The following is a 7,394-nucleotide window of genomic DNA, read 5'->3' on the forward strand; positions in this document are numbered from 1 at the left end:
TCTGAGCATCCTCATCGGTAAAACGGGGTTAACAGTAGGATTATAGCCTACTTCCGTGGTGTTGCAGTGATTACAGAATCAATGTAAGATGTTTGGAACATGTCCTAGTCTTCAGTAAGCAATCAATAAATGATAGCTGTTCTACGGAGGGATAAAAATACATATCATGATTAAAACTAGATAAACATGCATACGTGACTCATGATTAGAAAGAGCTCAGAGAAATGCAAGTAGTTCTGAGTGGTGGAACTGGTCCATTTGGTACAACTTGATGTAATAAGTTTTTATTAGTAGATCATCATGTCACGTATATAGACCATCATGATCCTATATGTCAGGCTCCCGTCTATACATATGAATACTCAAACACTGGCAGGCACCACCAAGTTGGCTTATTCAATAAATAGTTATTAACCATCTACTATACACAATGCAGTGGTAAGACCAGAAAGGAGATAGATTAATAGTACTTGGTTCCTGTTTCAAATGATTTTATAGTTTAATTGAGGAGATAAGTAACTGTAATATGAATTAGAAACTTGAAGTGCTAAATGCAATTTTTTTAAAAGAAGCTATAGGCAAGATATTGTGCAAGTTCAGAGAACAAAAGATTACTTTTGATTGAAAGAAGGGCTAAGCTGGAAAACAACAGGATAAAATCAGGGAGGGCTACAGCTTATGTGGCATATGAATTGGGTACTGAAGGAAGGTTGCAATTTTAACAGAGGAAAGAAGTTGAGTGGATAAGAGTGACAGCAAGAAGGGGCAGGTAAAGGAGGAAAGAAAAACATGTAAGAGGAAGGATGCTTGCTTCAAGTAGCAAAAAACAGCACCAGAAACTAAAATCCCAGAGTGGGAGAAAAGAAAGTTGTATGTAGAAGGTGGCAGGTCAGGCTTCAAAGGTAAGCAGTGACCAATTTGGAAAGACTATGAATACTAGACTGGTAATTAATTTAGTAAACACTGAGGCAGAGGAGAGAAAGTTTAACTTCATCATAGAAATGATAGCCAACAGGAACTGAATTCCTATTAAAGAAATTTTATGGAAGTGTCCCAGACAGGCTGAAGGGCAAGCAAAAAAGCAAACTCCAGTGTGGCTAATATATGAAGGAAGAGGAAGGCAGAAAGGATGGGGAGAAGGCAGGGAGGGCTGGGCACTGCAGTGAGATATGAAGACAGAACTGAAGCTCGATGATTAAGGGCTTTGACTGCTAAGTGAAGGATCCTAGGAGTCTCCTCCCCAGCTCCGCTCTGGCGGCTAACATGAGCTGCTAGCAGAGAAGTCTCTCTACCTTCAGTGCTCTAGAAGTAAATATGGAGAAAGGGGAAGAAGACGACAGTGTTCCCCTTAATTCCTTCCCAATTCTACATGCACTCATTTTCTAGGTAATCTCCCTGGAGGTTTCTATTATCAGGTAACCATGTGCTGGGTAACAGCATATGGCTTATAGGTACTACCGCAGAATAACATGAAGGTTGGCCCATTTGACAAATTACCAAAATGATCAATACAGTGGTGGACACACTAAGGCCACAGCCTGACATTAATTACATCAATTGATTCAACCAGTATTTATTACATGCCTTCTATACACCGGGCACAGGGAATATTAATGGTGAATAAATAGATCCCTGTTCCCAAGGAGCTTCAAGTCTACTTACAGAGAATAATTTTTTAAAATTTCGTATATTCAGACTTCAATTATTTCATTAAACAAACATTTATTAAACACACGTTACATGTCAGTTATTGTCATAGGGCGCAGGTACCATTGTGTCTTGTAGCTATATACAGGACACAATGGCTTCCAAGAAAAGGTTTCACAGTGAAGAAGACAGAAATCCATGACAACACCATAGTACAGTAGCATTCAACATAATAACAAAATGAAGGGAGCGTCCTGCAACAGAAAAATACTGGAGATCTTGCTTAATGACAATGTAGCTTTGTAAAACTAACTGATCATTTTCAAAGTTTTCATGTTACTTCATTTTATTCCAATAACAAGCCTAGAAAGTTAAGGAAGACAGATGTCACTAGCCACTAGGTGAGGAAACAAAGTAAGGTTATAACTTGCTCAGGTCACATGAAGTAAGGGTAGAGTTGGGACAAGAAACCACCTCTTGCCTCCAAATCCAATGCTCTTCCCTTTTTTCTGACTCCATACCTCATCATGTGACCTTGGACAAGTCTCTTGGCATTTGTCATAGTTTCCTCATCTGTGAAACAGGGAGAATACCTGCAGGACCCAGCTAAAGTGACTTGGGTGAAGGATCAAACAAAGCAACATAAGTCAATGTGCTTTGAGATGTACAAATACAAGGTATGTATTATCAGGCATGCCTTGTTTCTCTTAGGAAAAATAGGGCACAGGGTGCCAAAACACTGAGTAAATAAATGAACCATACTGGATGTTAAGGCACACAAGTACACTCAAGGTCATCCATATAACCTTACAGCTAACAAAGGCAAAAGGAGCACAGTTCATATTTCTGTTGTAGTCCTATTGACTCTACAAGGCAAATTTATCAATCAAGTTTGGCTACAAAGAAATGTATTCACCTGTGCACTAGATTCCAACTGTTAGGGACCCTATCAAAAACCTGAAATATCAGAAATAATGACAGGTTCTGCCTACATTCCTCTCTAAAAAGGAATAACAAAAACAGGTAGCTTTTGTTAGTTTATCCGAATATATATATGTGTGTATATATATATATGTGTGTGTGTATATATATATATATCCTGCTTGCTCCCCACCAGCACCCAGTTCTCATCTTTTATGTCTCAAATCTGCTCTGTCCAATTCAGTAGCCACATCCACACGTAACTGCTTAAATTTAAATTAAATTAGAAACTCAGTTCCTTATTTACTCTAGTCACATTTCAAGTACTCAATAGTCCCATATGGCTAGTGGCTACCACATTGGACATGGCAAATATGAAACAGTTCCAGCACTGTGGAAAATTCTATTTGACAGAGCTGCCTTAGATACTGCACTTTTATTCTTATTACAACCCTGACTACAGACTCCTTAAGGACAGGGGCTGTGTCTCATTTACCTTGGTATCCCCAGTTTATATAGCAAAGTACACGCTGCACACTCACTACATCAAATTGAAAATCTCAAACATAACAGCCTACTCTGCCCACTTCCCTCATCCCCCCCCACACACACCACCACCACCACCAACGAAGACATTCTCTCACATGGGAGGAATGGGTGTGGAAGGGGACACTGCGTTCAGAGAAAGGAGGCCTGCTTTCTAGTCCTCGATGTGCTAGAAGCCAACCATGTAATCTCGGGCAAGCTACCTACTTTCTTCGCCTGTGAAATCTTAGAATTAAACTCCATGAACCTTAATTCTACAACTTTAATCATCTTGTATGAAAGGAAATCATATTGTATCTAAAAGGTCTTTACGCATGCCAGGAAACACACCTGCTAACACTGATGGGAATCTCGAATTAAACAGAATCCATTTCTAGGTCTCAGGCTATCATGATTAGAGTCACTTCTGGACTTCAACTGAGCAGGTGGAATTTTTCACCTTTATTTTGGAGATCAACTAGAGACTTAAACCTCAGGCTTAAAGATTGAGTTTCTTCCATGTGCTGAGGCCAGAACTGGATACTCTGTCCATATCTGATCAGAGAAACAAGAGCAAGTTTCCTGAGTATCTGAATTTAACAGGAATTGGCCCATCAGTTTCTATCAGCCTTAGCCTAAACAGTGATAAACAGTACAATATTGAACCAAGAAAATCTTTCTATAACCATCCTTATGTTGCAAAGAATGTCATTTTATGAAATGTGTATTTTTTTATTCAGTCACATACTTCATATTTAACTGCTATAAAAAAAAAAATTTATTGTCCTAAAACCTCTTCATAACCACCTTCACACACATAGTCACTTTTATAAACCCTACATGGTTTTAAGACCAGCCAAAAATAGAATCTTTATTGCCCGGCTTTCCTCTAAAAAATGTAAATATGTTGGGCAATAGTACATAAGGCATTTTGCAATAAATGTATGTCAATTCCTCTGACATCAAAGTTTTAATCTTTATTAACTACTTATGTCACCTCTCCTGGTGAACAGGATGAGCTGTTCCCAACAGCAATTCCATCTTCTAGTATTTACTATTACCAACAAGGCAATAACATTTCATGGATGACAACTAAACACTATTTTGGACAACGAGGTAGGGAACATATGCAAAGACCTATGGGCAATAAAAAGGTTTCTGCTAAAGAATTGATCGTATCTGATTGTAATAAAATCAGATATTTAAAATCAACCCGTATTGATTGCACAGTTAGATCTACATAGTGCCTTGTCAGTGTTAAAAAGTCAATGTGTTTATTCAGCTGCTAGCTGGACAAATTAATGAACCTAGAGTATTTCCAAGCAAAAGGAACAAAACTCGATAGGTTAAAAACTACCAAATACCTTTTACAAAAATGGAAATAGAAAACAATCAGTAAAATCTTTGTGAGTCTGTATGTCAAAGCACTAGAAGGAATACAGAGATGGAGAAAACATGGTTCAACTTGCTCATAATCTAGTAGAAGAGACAGAAACACAACACAGAAAAATAACTGGTAAATTCCACTATAACGCAAAGGAGCAGGTAGCGAAGACCCACCGGAGGAGGCATCTTGAATGTTGGAAGTTATGCAGCCAGAATGGGAAGAAAAGGATATGTGCATGTGTGTTAAGACAGAGCAGAAGTGTGTGCCTTTGGGTGGAGTGCAGAAAAAGTGTGGAGGATAGTCTAGGCAGAGGAACAACACACGCAAAGAAGACCCAGAGGTTAGAGACACTGCACCCGTGGGTACTGTATATTCAGGAAAATTGCAAACTAACAGTTTTGCATGACATATATACTTTAGAAGGTCCAGCTGACTCAAATCCTGCAGAGAAAGTTACTCCCCACCCCCAATAGGCTTTAAGAGGGTGCCGTAGTCAGTGGGCCTAATAAAAAGATCTCTGCCAGTGGAACTTGCATTTTTAACAAATTGCCAGGTGATTTTTCTTATACGTTTAAACTACAGAAACACTGAAACGTTTTCTGAGATGCAGAATTACCTACTGTAGCAGTTCCCAAACTTTGCTACAAACTAAAATCATTTGGAGCTCTTAAAAAAAATAAATACTTGTCTGGCTCCCCACCCCCACCCCCATTCTGATTTAATGGGTGTGCTACCTGGGTATCAGGAATCTTTAAAAGCTGCCCTAGGTGATTTTAACCTGCAGCAAAATTGGAGAGCCACTGACCTAATTGTTAAGAACTTGAATCTGGAGTCAGACTGCTTGGGTTCAAATTACCAGCTAAGTGACCTTCGGCAAGTAAGTCACCTAACCATTCAGGGCCTCAGCTGCCTTGTCAGTAAAATGGGGCGAATAATCCTACCTTACAGGGTTGTTGTGAAGTTAGATGTGGTGAATGTATTGACCTGGCACGATGCCTGGCGTATAGTAAGCGCTTAACGAGGGGTAGCTGTTTGGTCTCCGTATTAACTCTTCCTCGTCCGATTGTCACTGTGCAATAGGCAGCATCGTCCCCATAGGGCGGCAGCAACTCGGACCAACCTCTCTGCTGGACCAAATTCTTCGCCGGAGTTGTCTCGCTCCGCTCCAGACCCGCCCCCTCCCCCAGATTGCCCAGACGGAGTTTCGCCCGGCCCCGACAGCTGCCAAGGGCTAGACCAGGGTAGAACAGACCCGACAGACGCCGCCGACTCCAGGGCCAAGTTCCCCCGGACCCCGTGGGTCCCCAGAAAAAATGCGGAGATGAGCTTCCGAACGCCGGGCTCTGGAGCACCCGGGGCCGAGCAACAAGGCATGGCCGTCCCGGGACCGCCCGGAGGGGAGGAGAGGGGAGGGTCCGGCCGCGACCCGGAGGGCCGCCCGGTTACCTGAGGCGACGGGCGGGGCCCGCATCGCTGGGGCGGGCGCCGCCACCGCCGGCCGCAATCGGCCTTCCGCCTCACGCCACCTGCGACATAGGGCGGGCGTTTTCGCTGCCCCAGCCGGCTGTCCTCAGGCGGTCGGTCCGTCCACCGGTCAGCGACTCTCCGAGGGCGCTTGGGGACGACGAAGGCCGGTCGGGCCGGCAGGTTAGGCGCTGCTCAGGCAACTTCCGACTGCCAGGGACGGCAGCGTCAAATAACTCCCCGAGCCGAGTGGGCCACTGCGCGTGCGCGGCGCGCCAGATCAGGGACTTCTGCGGGTGGCGTCAAATAATTCCCGAGACACGGAGCCGGAAGCTGCGCCTGCGCAGCTATCCCAGATCGCCGCGCGGAGGGACAGTCCCTCCTCCCTTTCCGGATCAAGTGGAGGGGGAGGAGTGAAATGACGGTTGCACCTACCTCATCGCAGTACAGGCGGGAGGTGCTCTACCTGCGTCCCTGTGAATCAATCCCGATTCTGCCTGTTTTAGGCAGGGGCGGAATAAGAGTCTTCTCTGCAAGATTCTGGCTCCCACCTAAGTTCTGAAATTTCTCACATCCCATTACAGCACCCTTCCTTTGAAATGTTACCCTTTATCCGCCGCCTCCTTATTACCTGGACATAGCATTAATTATGAGCAACGCTGAATTCCAGGCCAGGTGTGGGTTACGAAGATGAAGCAGACATCAGATTCAGAGCCTCTCATTATGGAGCTGAGTCTGATATAGGTGATCAGACACTAACAGTAATAATAATAGCAGGAGATACCAGCTTGAGAACCGACAATGCACCACACATTTTGTAAACAGTATCACTTTCAATAATTTGGTTTCAGCTTCAACGAAGAAAATAATAAATGCCATTAGAGAGGTACAGCTCAAGTGCCTTGGGAGTGTAAAGGAGGAAACTTGGGCCAAGAGACTAGAGGAGGAAGGACCTGGGCTTGAGACTCTCCTTGATACCCAGGAAAGAAGTTACTAGGGTGTTGAGTAGTGCTGAAGGCACAGTTGTCTGAAAAGAGCAGAAGGGAGCGAAGAAGATACTGACTCCGATCTCCGTATTCTCAGTTAGAAGAGACTACTAGGAAGTAGTGACAAAGGAATCGGCCTAAAGAGGCTAGAAGTGTGTTTCCTCAAGACCTTGCCCCACCTCCCACCCCCACAGCCAGGAAAGTAGCTAGAAGTATCTAGAGGAGGGAAGGAGAACAAGATGTAAGAATATTCCAGGACAGGAGCAGGGCTATATCCAGAACATTTTGTGGATCAAAGCAATGTACTTCAATTAGATGCCAAGTGACAATACCTTCAGAGTCTGACTCAGTATCTATTCCAACCACTTATCCCTTGCCTTTCTAAACTACAGAGGCTGGAAAGCAAGCAAGCACACAATTCCCAAACTCCCTTGCAGCTAAGGGTGGCAATGAGACAAAATTCT

At 43.4% G+C, this 7,394-nt stretch overlaps 1 protein-coding gene across 8 annotated transcripts in view; it reads right to left on the bottom strand.

Annotated features, from left to right (window-relative positions):
- Nucleotides 1-6,192, bottom strand: part of RALGAPB (Ral GTPase activating protein non-catalytic subunit beta) — an 85,061-nt gene extending 78,869 nt beyond the window's left edge. For all 8 annotated transcript variants that reach the window (XM_033094488.1, XM_033094486.1, XM_033094485.1 and 5 more), the window contains exon 1: nt 5,927-6,192. The gene's annotated coding sequence lies outside the window, so the exon portion shown is untranslated. The remainder of the gene's footprint in view (nt 1-5,926) is intronic.
- Between the last annotated feature and the right edge of the window lie 1,202 nt (nt 6,193-7,394).

Source organism: Rhinolophus ferrumequinum, chromosome 23, assembly GCF_004115265.2.
Source record: "Rhinolophus ferrumequinum isolate MPI-CBG mRhiFer1 chromosome 23, mRhiFer1_v1.p, whole genome shotgun sequence".
Lineage (NCBI taxonomy): Eukaryota > Metazoa > Chordata > Mammalia > Chiroptera > Rhinolophidae > Rhinolophus > Rhinolophus ferrumequinum.